We start from the raw sequence: 19,800 nt of genomic DNA, 5'->3' as shown, positions 1-19,800 counted from the left end.
TAATTCATACTAGACTCATGTTAATTACTGGCCTACATGCATATCTTTGCTTAGCAGTGTCCTATTGACTTGGGGGATGGCTCATCTGACTCAGACAACCAATGAGCATGTCAATATGATAATGAAGCTCACAAGCCACGCCCCCAAATTGATTCCATAGACTTCCATTAAAATAGGCCAAGATGCATATCTTTGCATAGCAGTGTCATAGAGACATGGGGGTTGGTTCATTTGACTTAGACAGCCAACCACATTCAAGTGCACTCTGTAACCTCGCCCATAGCAACAAAACAGAGTACCCTAGCAACCATTCATCAACAGCTATATCTCAGCATCAGAACATCGTAGAGACTTGGAGATTGGCTCGTTTGACTCTGCTAGCAAACGGAACTTCCTAAATGCTACACATGCTAGCAGTGATTAGCTACATGCTAATATTGACTAGCCAAGTACTGTAACTTGCTAGAAATGCTTACTAAGTATAAATGTTTTATCAAGCATGTATGTGAGGCTTGCCTAGTAACCAACCAGGGTACCCTAGCAACTGCCTAGCAACCACCCAAATTACCATAGCAACCGCCTAGCAACCACCTAGCAACAGCCTAGTAATGCCTTAGTAAGGGCCTAGCGACCACTCAGGACACCCTAGCAACCGCCTAGCAACGCCTTAGCAACCACTCAGAATACCTTAGCAACCACCTAGCAACACCTTAGCAACCACCTAGCAACCACTTGGGACACCTTAGCAACCGCCTAGCAACACCTTAGCAACCACTCATAACACCCTAGCAACTGCCTAGCAACGCCTTAGCAACCACCTAACAACCACTCAGGACACCCTAGCAACCACCTAGCAACACCTTAGCAACCACCTAGCAACCACTCAGGACACCCTAGCAACCACCTAGCAACGCCTTAGCAACCACTCAGAATACCCTAGCAACCATCTAGCAACCACTTAGGACATCTTAGCAACCACCTAGCAACACCTTAGCAACCACCTAGCAACCACTCAAAACACCCTAGCAACCGCCCAGCAACACCTTAGCAACCACCTAGCAACCACTTAGGACACCCTAGCAACCGTCTAGCAACACCTTAGCAACCACCTAGCAACACCTTAGCATATGCTAATTCATGCTAGAATCATGCTAACAACATGCTAACTTCATGCTAGAATAATGGTAATTCATGCTAAAATCGTGCTAGTAACATGCTAATTCATGCTAGAATCATGCTAGTAACATGCTAATTCATACTGGAATCATGCTAGTAACATGCTAATTCATGCTAGAATCATTCTAATAACATGCTAATTCATACTGGAATCTTGCTAGTAACATGCTAATTCATGCTAAAATCATGCTAATAACATGCTAATTCATACTAGAATCATGCTAATGACATGCTAATTCATACTAGACTCATGCTAGTAACAAGCTAATTTATACTAGAATCATGCTAGTAACATGCTAATTCATGCTAGAATCATTCTAATAACATGCTAATTCATACTGGAATCTTGCTAGTAACATGCTAATTCATGCTAAAATCATGCTAATAACATGCTAATTCATACTAGAATCATGCTAATGACATGCTAATTCATACTAGACTCATGCTAGTAACATGCTAATTCATACTGGAATCATGCTAGTAACATGCTAATTCATGCTAGAATCATGCTAATAACATGCTAACTCATGCTAGAATCATGCTAATAACATGCTAACTCATACTAGAATCATGCTAATAACATGCTAATTCATACTAGAATCATAATTCATACTAGAATCATGCTAGTAACATGCTAATTCATGCTAGAATCATGCTAGTAACATGCTTATTCATGCTAGAATCATGCTAATAACATGCTAATTTATACTAGAATCATACTAGTAACATGCTAATTCATACTAGACTCATACTAGTGACATGCTAATTCATAGTAGAATCATGCTAATAACATGCTAATTCATACTGGAATCATGCTAGTTCATCCTAGAATCATGCTAGTAACATGCTTATTTATGCTAGAATCATGCTAGTAACATGCTAACTCATGCTGGAATCATGCTAATAACATGCTAACTCATACTAGAATCATGCTAATAACATGCTAATTCATGCTAGAATCATGCTAGTAACATGCTTATTCATGCTAGAATCATGCTAATAACATGCTAATTTACACTAGAATCATGCTAGTGACATGCTAATTCATACTAGAATCATGCTAATAACATGCTAATTCATGCTAGAATCATGCTAATAACATGCTAATTTATACTAGAATCATGCTAATAACATGCTAATTTATACTAGAATCATGCTAGTAACATGTTAATTCATACTAGACTCATGCTAGTGACATGCTAATTCATACTAGAATCATGCTAGTGACATGCTTGTTCATACTAGAATCTTGCTAATAACATGCTAATTCATGCTAGAATCATGCTAATAACATGCTAATTCATGCTAGAATCATGGTCGTAACATGCTAATTTTACTACAATCATGCTAATAACACACTAATTCATGCTAGAATTATGCTAGTAACATGCTAAATCGTGCTAGAATCATTCTAATTCATGCTAATAACATGCTAATCCATGCTAGAAACGTACTAATACGATGCTAATTCATGCTAATAACATGCTAATCTATGCTAGAATCATGCTAATAACATGCTACTTATACTTTTTCAAACTGTTTTTAAACTAAATAAACTATTACCAACAGGCTTTGTCAAGCCAGCCTCAAAGTTTGTCTCGACGAACTTTACTGTCTAGTTAATATTATTATTCTTCTTCTGAGACTAAAAATTAAACTCTATCTCCACCTAGACCTTTCAAGCTATGACCATCAAACTCGGGTCAGACCTCCGAACTATTCTGACTCGAGTTGCTATATCCTTTCCGACTGATCCGACTTTCGGTTTCCCGAAAAACGTCCCGGGACCGTCGGAAAAATCCCATAGACGTAACATTGGATCAAACTTTGTGACCTCATAACTCCGCATCAGAATGTCACACAGACTTCTAACTGGGCTCATTTAACTCAGACTATCAAACTGCCAATGACTGATCACCTTTAAACTTTCTGGCCACGCCCTAGCAACCACTTTTGGACCCTAGAAACCGTCCCATAGACTTCCATTGCAAAAGACTCTCATTGACTTTACATGGGATCAAACTTTGTGAGCTCATAACTCTGCATCAGACTGTCCTACAGACTAATGATTGAGCTCATTTAACTCAGTCTAGCCAGCAGCAAATCACTGATGGCCTTTTAACCTTCCAGCCACACCCTAACAACCAGATACTGCACCCTAGCAACTGTCCCATAGACTGCCATTAAAGAGGTTCAGACTCATATTGCCATGCTGCAGTGTGATAGAGACATGGGGGTTGTGTTTAACTGTTCATACTGGCAAGAAGCTTTGATACATCATCAGTCTAAGCTGTCAATCAACTCCATAGCAACAAAACAGACTAACCTAGCAACGATATAACAGCAGCTATATCTCAGCATCAGAACATCGTAGAGAGGCGGGGGTTGGCTTGTTTGACTCATGCTCGCACTCTATCTATCTATCTATCTATCTATCTATCTATCTATCTATCTATCTATCTATCTATCTATCTCTAACTATCTATCTATCTATCTATCTATCTATCTATCTATCTATCTATCTATCTATCTATCTATCTATCTATCTATCTATCTATCTATCTATCTATCTATCTATCTATCTATCCATCATGCTAACAGCATGCTAAATCATGCTAGAATCATGCTAGTTACATGCTAATTCATGCTAGAATCATGCTAGTCACATGCTAATTCATGCTAGAATCATGCTAGTTACATGCTAATTCATGCTAGAATCATGCTAGTCACATGCTAATTCATGCTAGAATCATGCCAGTCACATGCTAATTCATACTAGAATCATGCTAACAACATGCTAATTCATGCTAGAATCATGCTAGTCACATGCTAATTCATGCTAGAATCATGCTAACAACATGCTAATTCATGCTAGAATCATGCTAGTAACATGCTAATTCATGTTAGAATCATGTTAACAACATGCTAATTCGTGCTTGAATCATGCTAGTAGCATGCTAATTCATGTTAGAATCATGCTAACAACATGCTAATTCATGCTAGAATCATGCTAGTAACATGCTAATTCATGCTAGAATCGTGCTAGTAACATGCTAATTCATACTAGAATCATGCTAGTAACATGCTAATTCATGCTAGAATTATGCTAACAACATGCTAATTCATGCTAGAATCATGCTAGTCACATGCTAATTCATGCTAGAATCATGCCAGTCACATGCTAATTCATACTAGAATCATGCTAACAACATGCTAATTCATGCTAGAATCATGCTAGTCACATGCTAATTCATGCTAGAATCGTGCTAATTCATGCTAAAATCATGCTAGTAACATGCTAATTCATGCTAGAATCATGCTAGTAACATGCTAATTCATGCTAGAATCGTGCTAGTAACATGCTAATTCATACTAGAATCATGCTAGTAACATGCTAATTCATGCTAGAATCATGCTAGTAACATGCTAATTCATGCTAAAATTGTGCTAACAACATAATAAATCATGCTAGAATCATGCTAACAAATGCTAAATCATGCTAGAATCAGGCTAACAACATGCTAATTCATGCTAGAATCATGCTAACATTATGCTAATTCATGCTAGAATCATGCTAACAACATCTATCTATCTATCTATCTATCTATCTATCTATCTATCTATCTATCTATCTATCTATCTTTTCATACTTTTTAAAACTGTTTAAACTAAATAAACTATTACCGTCAGGCTTTCACAAGCCAGCCTCAAAGTTTGTTCTCAAACTTTAAGAATCTAGTTAGGCTGGCTTGTGTAGCAAGCCAGACTACTGTTATCCTATTAAACTTATTATTAGGCTGGCTTGTGTAGCAAGCCAGACTACTGTTATCCTATTAAACTTATTATTATTATTATTATTAGGCTGGCTTGTGTAGCAAGCCAGACTACTGTTATCCTATTAAACTTATTATTATTAGGCTGGCTTGTGTAGCAAGCCAGACTACTGTTATCCTATTAAACTTATTATTATTATTAATATTATTATTCTTCTTCTGAGACTAAAAATTAAACTCTATCTCGTCCTAGGCCTTTCAAGCTATGACCATCAAACTCGGGTCAGACCTCCGAACTATTCTGACTCGAGTTGCTATATCCTTTCCGACTGATCCGACTTTCGGTTTTCCGAAAAACGTCCCGGGACCGTCGGAAAAATCCCATAGACGTAACATTGGATCAAACTTTGTGACCTCATAACTCCGCATCAGAATGTCACACAGACTTCTAACTGGGCTCATTTAACTCAGACTATCAAACTGCCAATGATTGATCACCTTTAAACTTTCTGGCCACGCCCTAGCAACCACTTTTGGACCCTAGAAACCGTCCCATAGACTTCCATTGCAAAAGACTCTCATTGACTTTACATGGGATCAAACTTTGTGAGCTCATAACTCTGCATCAGACTGTCCTACAGACTAATGGCTAGGCTCATTTAACTCAGTCTAGCCAGCAGCCAATCACCGATGGCCTTTTAACTTTCTAGCCACACCCTAACAACCAGATACTGCACCCTAGCAACTGTCCCATAGACTGCAGTTAAAGAGGTTCAGACTGATATTGTCATGCTGCAGTGTGATAGAGACATGGGGGTTGTTTTTAACTGTTCATACTGGCAAGAAGCTTTGATACATCATCAGTCTAAGCTGTCAATCAACTCCATAGCAACAAAACAGACTAACCTAGCAACGATATGGCACCAGCTATATCTCAGCATCAGAACATCGTAGAGAGGCGGGGGTTGGCTTGTTTGACTCATGCTCTTACACCATCTATCTATCTATCTATCTATCTATCTATCTATCTATCTATCTGTCTGTCTGTCTGTCTGTCTGTCTGTCTCTATCTATCTATCTATCTATCTATCTATCTATCTATCTATCTATCTATCTATCTATCTATCTATCTATCTATCTATCTATCTATCTATCTACCTCTACCTATCTATCTATCTATCTATCTATCTATCTATCCATCATGCTAACAACATGCTAATTCATGCTAGTTACATGCTAATTCATGCTAGAATCATGCTAGTCACATGCTAATTCATGCTAGAATCATGCTAACAGCATGCTAATTCATGCTAGAATCATGCTAATTTATGCTAAAATCATGCTAGTAACATGCTAATCCATGCTAGAATCATGCTAACAACATGCTAATTCATGCTAGATTCATGCTAGTAACATGCTAATTCATGCTAGAATCATGCTAGTATCATGCTAATTCATGCTAGCATTGTGCTAACAACATGCTAATTCATGCTAGAATCATGCTAGTAACATGCTAACTCATGCTAGAATCATGCTAACAACATGCTAATTCATGCTAGAATCATGCTAGTAACATGCTAATTCATGCTAGAATCATGCTAACAACATGCTAAATCATGCTAGAATCATGCTAGTAACATGGTAATTCATGCTAGAATCATGCTAACAACATGCTAATTCATGCTAGAATCATGCTAACAACATGCTAATTCATGCTAGAATCATGCTAGTGAAATGCTAATTCATGCTAGAATCATGCTAACAACATGCTAATTCATGCTAGAATCATGCTAGTAACATGCTAATTCATGTTAGAATCATGCTAGTATCATGCTAATTCATGCTAGAATCATGCTAGTAACATGCTAATTCATGCTAGAAGCATGCTAACAACATGCTAATTTATGCTAGAATCATGTTAGTAGCATGCTAATTTATGCTAGAATCTTGCTAGAAACATGCTAAATCATGCTAGAATCATCCTAACAACATGCTAATTCATGCTAGAATCATGCTAACAACATGCTAATTCATGCTAGAATTTTGCTAATTCATGCTAAAATCATGCTAGTAACATGCTAATTCATGCTAGAATCATGCTAGTAACATGCTAATTCATGCTAGAATCGTGCTAACAACATGCTAATTCATGTTAAAATCATGCTAACAACATGCTAATTATTGCTAAAATCATGCTAGTAACATGCTAATTCATGCTAAAATCATGCTAACAACATGCTAATTCATGCTAAAATCATGCTAGTAACATGCTAATTCATGCTAGAATCATGCTAACAACATGCTATTTCACGTTAAAATCATGGTAATAACATGCTAATCTATCTATCTATCTATCTATCTATCTATCTATCTATCTATCTATCTATCTATCTATCTATCTATCTATCTATCTATCTATCTATCTATCTATCTATCTATCTTTTCATACTTTTTAAAACTGTTTAAACTAAATAAACTATTACTGTCAGGCTTTCACAAGCCAGCCTCAAAGTTTGTTCTCAAACTTTAAGAATTTAGTTAATATTATTATTCTTCTTCTGAGACTAAAAATTAAACTCTATCTCGTCCTAGGCCTTTCAAGCTATGACCATCAAACTCGGGTCAGACCTCCGAACTATTCTGACTCGAGTTGCTATATCTTTTCCGACTGATCCGACTTTCGGTTTTCCGAAAAACGTCCCGGGACCGTCGAAAAAATCCCATAGACGTAACATTGGATCAAACTTTGTGACCTCATAACTCCGCATCAGAATGTCACACAGACTTCTAACTGGGCTCATTTAACTCAGACTATCAAACTGCCAATGACTGATCACCTTTAAATTTTCTGGCCACGCCCTAGCAACCACTTTTGGACCCTAGAAACCGTCCCATAGACTTCCATTGCAAAATACTCTCATTGACTTTACATGGGATCAAACTTTGTGAGCTCATAACTCTGCATCAGACTGTCCTACAGACTAATGGCTGAGCTCATTTAACTCAGTCTAGCCAGCAGCCAATCACTGATGGCCTTTTAACTTTCTAGCCACACCCTAACAACCAGATACTGCACCCTAGCAACTGTCCCATAGACTGCCATTAAAGAGGTTCAGACTGATATTGTCATGCTGCAGTGTGATAGAGACATGGGGGTTGTTTTTAACTGTTCATACTGGCAAGAAGCTTTGATACATCATCAGTCTAAGCTGTCAATCAACTCCATAGCAACAAAACAGACTAACCTAGCAACGATATGGCACCAGCTATATCTCAGCATCAGAACATCGTAGAGAGGCGGGGGTTGGCTTGTTTGACTCATGCTCTTACACCATCTATCTATCTATCTATCTATCTATCTATCTATCTATCTATCTGTCTGTCTGTCTGTCTGTCTGTCTGTCTCTATCTATCTATCTATCTATCTATCTATCTATCTATCTATCTATCTATCTATCTATCTATCTATCTATCTATCTATCTATCTATCTATCTATCTACCTCTACCTATCTATCTATCTATCTATCTATCCATCATGCTAACAACATGCTAATTCATGCTAGTTACATGCTAATTCATGCTAGAATCATGCTAGTCACATGCTAATTCATGCTAGAATCATGCTAACAGCATGCTAATTCATGCTAGAATCATGCTAATTTATGCTAAAATCATGCTAGTAACATGCTAATCCATGCTAGAATCATGCTAACAACATGCTAATTCATGCTAGATTCATGCTAGTAACATGCTAATTCATGCTAGAATCATGCTAGTATCATGCTAATTCATGCTAGCATTGTGCTAACAACATGCTAATTCATGCTAGAATCATGCTAGTAACATGCTAACTCATGCTAGAATCATGCTAACAACATGCTAATTCATGCTAGAATCATGCTAGTAACATGCTAATTCATGCTAGAATCATGCTAACAACATGCTAAATCATGCTAGAATCATGCTAGTAACATGGTAATTCATGCTAGAATCATGCTAACAACATACTAATTCATGCTAGAATCATGCTAACAACATGCTAATTCATGCTAGAATCATGCTAGTGAAATGCTAATTCATGCTAGAATCATGCTAACAACATGCTAATTCATGCTAGAATCATGCTAGTAACATGCTAATTCATGTTAGAATCATGCTAGTATCATGCTAATTCATGCTAGAATCATGCTAGTAACATGCTAATTCATGCTAGAAGCATGCTAACAACATGCTAATTTATGCTAGAATCATGTTAGTAGCATGCTAATTTATGCTAGAATCTTGCTAGAAACATGCTAAATCATGCTAGAATCATCCTAACAACATGCTAATTCATGCTAGAATCATGCTAACAACATGCTAATTCATGCTAGAATTTTGCTAATTCATGCTAAAATCATGCTAGTAACATGCTAATTCATGCTAGAATCATGCTAGTAACATGCTAATTCATGCTAGAATCGTGCTAACAACATGCTAATTCATGTTAAAATCATGCTAACAACATGCTAATTATTGCTAAAATCATGCTAGTAACATGCTAATTCATGCTAAAATCATGCTAACAACATGCTAATTCATGCTAAAATCATGCTAGTAACATGCTAATTCATGCTAGAATCATGCTAACAACATGCTATTTCACGTTAAAATCATGGTAATAACATGCTAATCTATCTATCTATCTATCTATCTATCTATCTATCTATCTATCTATCTATCTATCTATCTATCTATCTATCTATCTATCTATCTATCTTTTCATACTTTTTAAAACTGTTTAAACTAAATAAACTATTACCGTCAGGCTTTCACAAGCCAGCCTCAAAGTTTGTTCTCAAACTTTAAGAATTTAGTTAATATTATTATTCTTCTTCTGAGACTAAAAATTAAACTCTATCTCGTCCTAGGCCTTTCAAGCTATGACCATCAAACTCGGGTCAGACCTCCGAACTATTCTGACTCGAGTTGCTATATCTTTTCCGACTGATCCGACTTTCGGTTTTCCGAAAAACGTCCCGGGACCGTCGAAAAAATCCCATAGACGTAACATTGGATCAAACTTTGTGACCTCATAACTCCGCATCAGAATGTCACACAGACTTCTAACTGGGCTCATTTAACTCAGACTATCAAACTGCCAATGACTGATCACCTTTAAATTTTCTGGCCACGCCCTAGCAACCACTTTTGGACCCTAGAAACCGTCCCATAGACTTCCATTGCAAAATACTCTCATTGACTTTACATGGGATCAAACTTTGTGAGCTCATAACTCTGCATCAGACTGTCCTACAGACTAATGGCTGAGCTCATTTAACTCAGTCTAGCCAGCAGCCAATCACTGATGGCCTTTTAACTTTCTAGCCACACCCTAACAACCAGATACTGCACCCTAGCAACTGTCCCATAGACTGCCATTAAAGAGGTTCAGACTGATATTGTCATGCTGCAGTGTGATAGAGACATGGGGGTTGTTTTTAACTGTTCATACTGGCAAGAAGCTTTGATACATCATCAGTCTAAGCTGTCAATCAACTCCATAGCAACAAAACAGACTAACCTAGCAACGATATAATAGCAGCTATATCTCAGCATCAGAACATCGTAGAGAGGCGGGGGTTGGCTTGTTTGAATCAGGCTCGCACACCATCTATCTATCTATCTATATATCTATCTATCTATCTATCTATCTATCTATCTATCTATCTATCTATCTATCTATCTATCTATCTATCTATCTATCTATCTATCTATCTACGTACCTCTATCTGTCTACCTACCTACCTCTATCTATCTATCTATCTATCATCTATCTATCTATCTATCTATCTATCTATCTATCTATCTATCTATCTATCTATCTATCTATCTATCTATCTATCTATCTATCTATCTACGTACCTCTATCTATCTACCTACCTACATCTATCTATCTATCTATCTATCTATCTATCTATCTATCTATCTATCTATCTATCTATCTATCTATCTATCTATCTATCTATCTATCTATCTATCTATCTATCTACCTCTATCTATCTATCTATCTATCTATCTATCTATCTATCTATCTATCTATCTATCTACGTACCTCTATCTATCTACCTACCTACCTCTATCTATCTATCTATCTATCTATCTATCTATCTATCTATCTATCTATCTATCTATCTATCTATCTATCTATCTATCTATCTATCTCTATCTATCTATCTATCCATCTATCTATCTACCTTTATCTATCTATCTATCTATCTATCTATCTATCTATCTATCTATCTATCTATCTATCTATCTATCTATCTATCTATCTATCTATCTATCTATCTATCATGCTAATAACATGCTAATTCATGCTAGAATCATGCTAGTTACATGCTAATTCATGCTAGAATCATGCTAGTCACATGCTAATTTATGCTAGAATTATGCTAGTCACATGCTAATTCATACTAGAATCATGCTAACAACATGCTAATTCATGCTAGAATCATGCTAGTCACATGCTAATTCATACTAGAATCATGCTAACAACATGCTAATTCATACTAGAATCATGCTAACAACATGCTAATTTATGCTAGAATCATGCTAGTCACATGCTAATTTATGCTAGAATCATGCTAGTCACACGCTAATTCATACTAGAATCATGCTAACAACATGCTAATTCATGCTAGAATCATGCTAGTCACATGCTAATTCATACTAGAATCATGCTAACAACATGCTATTTTATGCTAGAATCATGCTAGGCACATGCTAATTCATGCTAGAATGATGCTAACAACATGCTAATTCATGCTAGGTTCATGCTATTAACATGCTAATTCATGTTGGAATCATGCTAGAAACATGCTAATTCTTGCTAGAATCATGCTAGTAACATGCTAATTCATGCTAGATTCATGCTAACAACATGCTAATTCATGCTAGAATCATGGTAACAACATGCTAATTCATGCTAGAATCATGCTAGTAACATGCTAATCCTTGTTAGAATCATGCTAACAACATGCTAATTCATGCTAGAATCATGCTAGTAACATGCTAATTCATGCTAGAAGCATGCTAACAACATGCTAATTCATGCTAGAATCATGCTAGTATCATGCTAATTCATGCTAGAATCATGCTAACAACATGCTAATTCATGCTAGAAGCATGCTAACAACATGCTAATTCATGCTAGAATCATGCTAGTAACATGCTAATATATGCTAGAATCATGCTAGTAACATGCTAATTCATGCTAGAATCATGCTAAGAACATGCTAATTCATGCTAGAATCATGCTAACAACATGCTAATTCATGCTAGAATCGTGTTAATTCATGCTAAAATCATGCTAACAACATGCTATTTCACGTTAAAATCATGCTAATAACATGCTAATCCATCTATCTATCTATCTATCTATCTATCTATCTATCTATCTATCTATCTATCTATCTATCTTTTCATACTTTTTAAAACTGTTTAAACTAAATAAACTATTACCGTCAGGCTTTCACAAGCCAGCCTCAAAGTTTGTTTTCAAACTTTAAGAATCTAGTTAATATTATTATTCTTCTTCTGAGACTAAAAATTAAACTCTATCTCGTCCTAGGCCTTTCAAGCTATGACCATCAAACTCGGGTCAGACCTCCGAACTATTCTGACTCGAGTTGCTATATCCTTTCCGACTGATCCGACTTTCGGTTTTCCGAAAAACGTCCCGGGACCGTCGGAAAAATCCCATAGACATAACATTGGATCAAACTTTGTGACCTCATAACTCCGCATCAGAATGTCACACAGACTTCTAACTGGGCTCATTTAACTCAGACTATCAAACTGCCAATGACTGATCACCTTTAAACTTTCTGGCCACGCCCTAGCAACCACTTTTGGACCCTAGAAACCGTCCCATAGACTTCCATTGCAAAATACTCTCATAGACTTTACATGGGATCAAACTTTGTGAACCCATAACTCTGCATCAGACTGTCCTACAGACTAATGATTGAGCTCATTTAACTCAGTCTAGCCAGCAGCCAATCACTGATGGCCTTTTAACTTTCTAGCCACACCCTAACAACCAGATACTGCACCCTAGCAACTGTCCCATAGACTGCCATTAAAGAGGTTCAGACTGATATTGTCATGCTGCAGTGTGATAGAGACATGGGGGTTGTTTTTAACTGTTCATACTGGCAAGAAGCTTTGATACATCATCAGTCTAAGCTGTCAATCAACTCCATAGCAACAAAACAGACTAACCTAGCAACGATATAATAGCAGCTATATCTCAGCATCAGAACATCGTAGAGAGGCGGGGGTTGGCTTGTTTGAATCAGGCTCGCACACCATCTATCTATCTACCTCTACCTATCTATCTATCTATCTATCTATCTATCTATCTATCTATCTATCTATCTATCTATCTATCTATCTATCTATCTATCTATCTACCTCTATCTATCTATCTATCTATCTATCTATCTATCTATCTATCTATCTATTTATCTATCTCTAACTATCTATCTATCTATCTATCTATCTATCTATCTATCTATCTATCTATCTATCTATCTATCTATCTATCTATCTACCTCTATCTATCTATCTATCTATCTATCTATCTATTTATCTATCTCTAACTATCTATCTATCTATCTATCTATCTATCTATCTATCTATCTATCTATCTATCTATCTCTAACTATCTATCTATCTATCTATCTATCTATCTATCTATCTATCTATCTATCTATCTATCTATCTATCTATCTATCTACCTCTATCTATCTACCTCTATCTATCTATCTATCTATCTATCTATCTATCTATCTATCTATCTATCTATCTATCTATCTATCTATCTATCTATCTATCTACCTCTATCTATCTATCCATCATGCTAACAACATGCTAATTCATGCTAGAATCATGCTAGTTACATGCTAATTCATGCTAGAATCATGCTAGTCACATGCTAATTCATGCTAGAATCATGCTAGTTACATGCTAATTCATGCTAGAATCATGCTAGTCACATGCTAATTCATGCTAGAATCATGCCAGTCACATGCTAATTCATACTAGAATCATGCTAACAACATGCTAATTCATGCTAGAATTATGCTAGTCACATGCTAATTCATGCTAGAATCATGCTAACAACATGCTAATTCATGTTAGAATCATGCTAGTAGCATGCTAATTCATGTTAGAATCATGCTAACAACATGCTAATTCATGCTAGAATCATGCTAGTAACATGCTAATTCATGCTAGAATCATGCTAACAACATGCTAATTCATGCTAGAATCATGCTAGTCACACGCTAATTCATGCTAGAATCATGCTAGTCAAATGCTAATTCATGCTAGAATCGTGCTAACAACATGCTAATTTATGCTAGAATCATGTCAGTAACATGCTAATTCATGCTAGAATCATGCTAGTAACATACTAATTCATGCTAGAATCATGCTAACAACATGATAATTCATGCTAGAATCATGCTAGTAACATGCTAATACATGCTATAATCATGCTAACAACATGCTAATTCATGCTAGAATCATGCTAGTCAAATGCTAATTCATGCTAGAATCGTGCTAACAACATGCTAATTTATGCTAGAATCATGTCAGTAACATGCTAATTCATGCTAGAATCATGCTAGTAACATACTAATTCATGCTAGAATCATGCTAGTAACATGCTAATTCATGCTAGAATCATGCTAACAACATGCTAATTCATGCTAGAATCATGCTAGTAACATGCTAATTCATGCTAGAATCATGTTAGCAACATGCTAATTTATGCTAGAATCATGGTAGTAACATGCTAATTCATGCTAGAATCATGCTAACAACATGCTAATTCATGCTAGAATCATGCTAGTAACATGCTAATTCATGCTAAAATCACGCTAGTAACATGCTAATTCATGCTAGAATCATGCTAGTAACATGCTAATTAATGCTAGAATCGTGCTAACAACATGCTAATTCATGCTAGAATCATGCTAGTAACATGCTAATTGATGTTAGAATCATGCTAATAACATGCTAATTCATGCTAGAATCATGCTAGTCACATGCTAATGCATACTAGAATCATGCTAACAACATGCTAATTCATGCTAGAATCATGCTAGTCACATGCTAAATCATGCTAGAATCATGCTAGTCACATGCTAATTTATACTAGAATCATGTCAACAACATGCTAATTCATGCAAGAATCATGCTAACAACATGCTAATTCATGCTAGAATCATGCTAGTAACATGCTAATTGATGTTAGAATCATGCTAACAACATGCTAATTCATGCTAGTAACATGCTAATTTATGCTAGAATCATGCTAACAACATGCTAATTCATGCTAGAATCATGCTAGTAACATGCTAATTCATGCTAGAATCATGCTAACAACATGCTAATTCATGCTAGAATCATGCTAGTAACATGCTAATTCATGCTAGAATCATGTTAGCAACATGCTAATTCATGCTAGAATCATGGTAGTAACATGCTAATTCATGCTAGAATCATGCTAACAACATGCTAATTCATGCTAGAATCATGCTAGTAACATGTTAATTCATGCTAAAATCACGCTAGTAACATGCTAATTCATGCTAGAATCATGCTAGTAACATGCTAATTAATGCTAGAATCGTGCTAACAACATGCTTATTCATGCTAGAATCATGCTAGTAACATGCTAATTCATGCTAGAATCGTGCTAACTACATGCTAATTCATGCTAGAGTCGTGCTAGTCACATGCTAATTCATGCTAGAGTCATGCTAGTCACATGCTAAAATCATGCTAACAACATGCTAATTCATGCTAGAATCATGCTTGTAACATGCTAATTCATGCTAGAATCATGCTAACAACATGCTAATTCATGCTAGAATCATGCTAATTCATGCTAGAATCATGTTAGTAACATGCTAACTCATGTTAGAATCATGCTAACAACATGCTAATTCATGCTAGAATCATGCTAGTAACATGCCAATTCATGCTAGAATCATGCTAACAACATGCTAATTCATGCTAGAATCATGCTAATAACATGCTAATCTATCTATCTATCTATCTATCTATCTATCTATCTATCTATCTATCTATCTATCTATCTATCTATCTATCTATCTATCTTTTCATAGTTTTAAAAACTGTTTAAACTAAATAAACTATTACCGTCAGGCTTTCACAAGCCAGCCTCAAAGTTTGTTCTCAAACTTTAAGAATCTAGTTATTATTATTCTTCTGAGACTAAAATTCAAAATCTATCTGCTCCTTGAACTTTCAAACTATTACCACCAAACTCACACCAGACCTCCAAACTGGTCTGACTCTTTATGCTATATCTTTTCCGACTGATCCGACTTTCGGTTTTCCGAAAAACGTCCCGGGACTGTCGGAAAAATCCCATAGACTTAACATTGGATCAAACTTTGTGACCTCATAACTCTGCGTCAGACTGTTGCACAGACTTCTAATTGGGCTCATTTAACTCAGACTATCAAACTGCCAATGACTGATCACCTTTAAACTTTCTAGCCACGCCCTAGCAACCACTTTTGGACCCTAGTAACTGTCCCATAGACTTCCATTCAATAGACTCTCATTGACTTAACATGGGATCGAACTTTGTGAGCTCATAACTCTGAATCAGACTATCCTACAGACTAATGGCTGAGCTCATTTAACTCCGAATACCAAACTGCCAATAACTGATGAGCTTTTAACTTTCTAGCCACACCCCAAACTACCACATACTGCACCCTAGCAACGGTCCCATAGACTTCCATTACAAAGACTCTCATTGACTTTACATGGGATCAAACTTTGTGAGCTAATAACTCTGAAACAGACTATCCTACAGACTAATGGCTGAGCTCATTTAACTCTGAATACCAATCTGCCAATAACTGATGAGCTTTTAACTTTGTAGCCACACCCCTAACTACCACATACTGCACTCTAGCAACTGTCCCGTAGACTTCCATTACAAAAGACTCTCATTGACTTTACATGGGATCAAACTTTGTGAGCTCATAACTCTGCATCAGACTGTCCTACAGACTTATGGCTGAGCTCATTTAACTCCGACTACCAATCTGCCAATAACTGATGAGCTTTTAACTTTCTAGCCACACCCCTAACTACCACATACTGCACCCTAGCAACTGTCCTGTAGACTTCTATTACAAAAGACTCTCATTGACTTTACATGGGATCAAACTTTGTGAGCTCATAACTCTGCATCAGACTGTCATAGAGACTAATGGCTGAGCTCATTTAACTCAGTCTAGCCAGCAGCCAATCACTGATGGCCTTTTAACTTTCTAGCCACACCCCTAACTACCACATACTGCACCCTAGCAACTGTCCTATAGACAGTAATTAGCTGTGCTATCAAATGCTTATAATTCTAACATGCTAATGACATGCCAATCATGCTAGCAACATGCTACTCATATGCTAATCATGCTAATGACATGCTAACTCATACTGGAAACATGCTAATGACATGCTAATTTTTACTAGAATCATGCTAGTAACATGCTAATTCATTCTAGACTCATGTTAATAACTGGCCTACATGCATATCTTTGCATAGCAGTGTCCTATTGACTTGGGGGATGGCTCATCTGACTCAGACAACCAATGAGCATCTCAATATGATAATGAAGCTCACAAGCCACGCCCCCAAATTGATTCCATAGACTTCCATTAAAATAGGCCAAGCATATCTTTGCATAGCAGTGTCATAGAGACATGGGGGTTGGTTCATTTGACTTAGACCGCCAACCACATTCAAGTGCACTCTGTAACCTCGCCCATAGCAACAAAACAAAGTACCCTAGCAACCATTCATCAACAGCTATATCTCAGCATCCGAACATCGTAGAGACTTGGAGATTGGCTCGTTTGACTCATGCTAGCAAACGGAACTTCCTATATGCTACACATGCTAGCAGTGATTAGCTACATGCTAATATTGACTAGCCAAGTACTGTAACTTGCTAGACATGCTTACTTAGTTTAAAGGTTTTATCAAGCATGTATGTGAGGCTTGCCTAGTAACCACCCAGGGTACCCTAGCAACTGCCTAGCAACCACCCAAATTACCCTAGCAACCGCCTAGTAATGCCTTAGTAAGGGCCTAGCGACCACTCAGGACACCCTAGCAACCGCCTAGCAACGCCTTAGCAACCAATTAGAATACCCTAGCAGCCACCTAGCAACACCTTAGCAACCACCTAGCAACCACTTGAGACACCTTAGCAACCGCCTAGCAACACCTTAGCAACCACCTAGCAACCACTCAGAACACCCTAGCAACTGCCTAGCAACGCCTTAGCAACCACCTAGCAACCACTCAGGACACCCTAGCAACCACCTAGCGATGCCTTAGCAACCACCTAGCAACCACTCAGGACACCCTAGCAACCCCCTAGCAATGCCTTAGCAACCACTCAGAATACCCTAGCAACTACCTAGCAACCACTTAGGACACCTTAGCAACCACCTAGCAACACCTTAGCAACCACCTAGCAACCACTCAGAACACCCTAGCAACCGCCTAGCAACACCTTAGCAACCACCTAGCAACCACTCAGGCCACCCTAACAACTGCCTAGCAACGACTTAGTAACCACTAAGAATACCCTAGCAACCACCTAAGCATGCTATGTGACATGCTAATTCATACTAGAATCATGCTAGTAACATGCTAATTCATACTAGAATCATGGTAGTAACATGCTAATTCATACTACAATCATGCTCATAACATGCTAATTTATAATAGAATCTTGCTAATAACATGCTAATTCATGCTAGAATCATGCTAGTAACATGCTAATTCATGCTAGAATCATGATAGTAACATGCTAATTTATACTAGAATCATGCTAGTAACATGCTAATTCATACTAGAATCATGCTAGTAACATGCTAATGCATGCTAGAATCATGCTAATAACATGCTAATTCACGCTAGAATCATGCTAGTAACATGTTATTTCATACTATAACCATGCTAATAACATGCTAATTCATGCTAGAATCATGCTAATAACATGCTAATTCACACTAGAATCATGCTAATTCAAACTAGAATCATGCTAGTAACAGGCTAATTCATACTAGAATCATGCTAGTAACATGCTAATTCATGCTAGAATCATGCTAGTAGCATGCTAATTCATACTAGAATCATGCTAGTGACATGCTAATTTATTCTAGAATCATGCTAGTAACATGCTTATTCATGCTAGAATCATGCTAATAACATGCTAATTCATACTAGAATCATGCTAATAACATGCTAATTTGTACTACACTCATGCTAATAACATGCTAATCCATGCTAGAATCATGCTAATTCACGCTAGAATCATGCTAATAACATGCTACTTATACTTTTTCAAACTGTTTTTAAACTAAATAAACTATTACCAACAGGCTTTGTCAAGCCAGCCTCAAAGTTTGTCTCGACGAACTTTACTGTCTAGTTAGGCTGGCTTGTGTAGCAAGCCAGACTACTGTTATCCTATTAAACTTATTATTATTATTATTATTATTTATATTATTATTCTTCTTCTGAGACTAAAAATTAAACTCTATCTCCACCTAGACCTTTCAAGCTATGACCATCAAACTCGGGTCAGACCTCCGAACTATTCTGACTCGAGTTGCTATATCCTTTCCGACTGATCCGACTTTCGGTTTCCCGAAAAACGTCCCGGGACCGTCGGAAAAATCCCATAGACGTAACATTGGATCAAACTTTGTGACCTCATAACTCCGCATCAGAATGTC

This window comes from Danio rerio, chromosome 16 (genome assembly GCF_052040795.2).
Source record: "Danio rerio strain M-AB ecotype USA chromosome 16, GRCz13ab, whole genome shotgun sequence".
NCBI classification, from domain to species: Eukaryota; Metazoa; Chordata; class Actinopteri; order Cypriniformes; family Danionidae; genus Danio; species Danio rerio.
Note: the sequence above shows the minus strand (reverse complement) of the source record.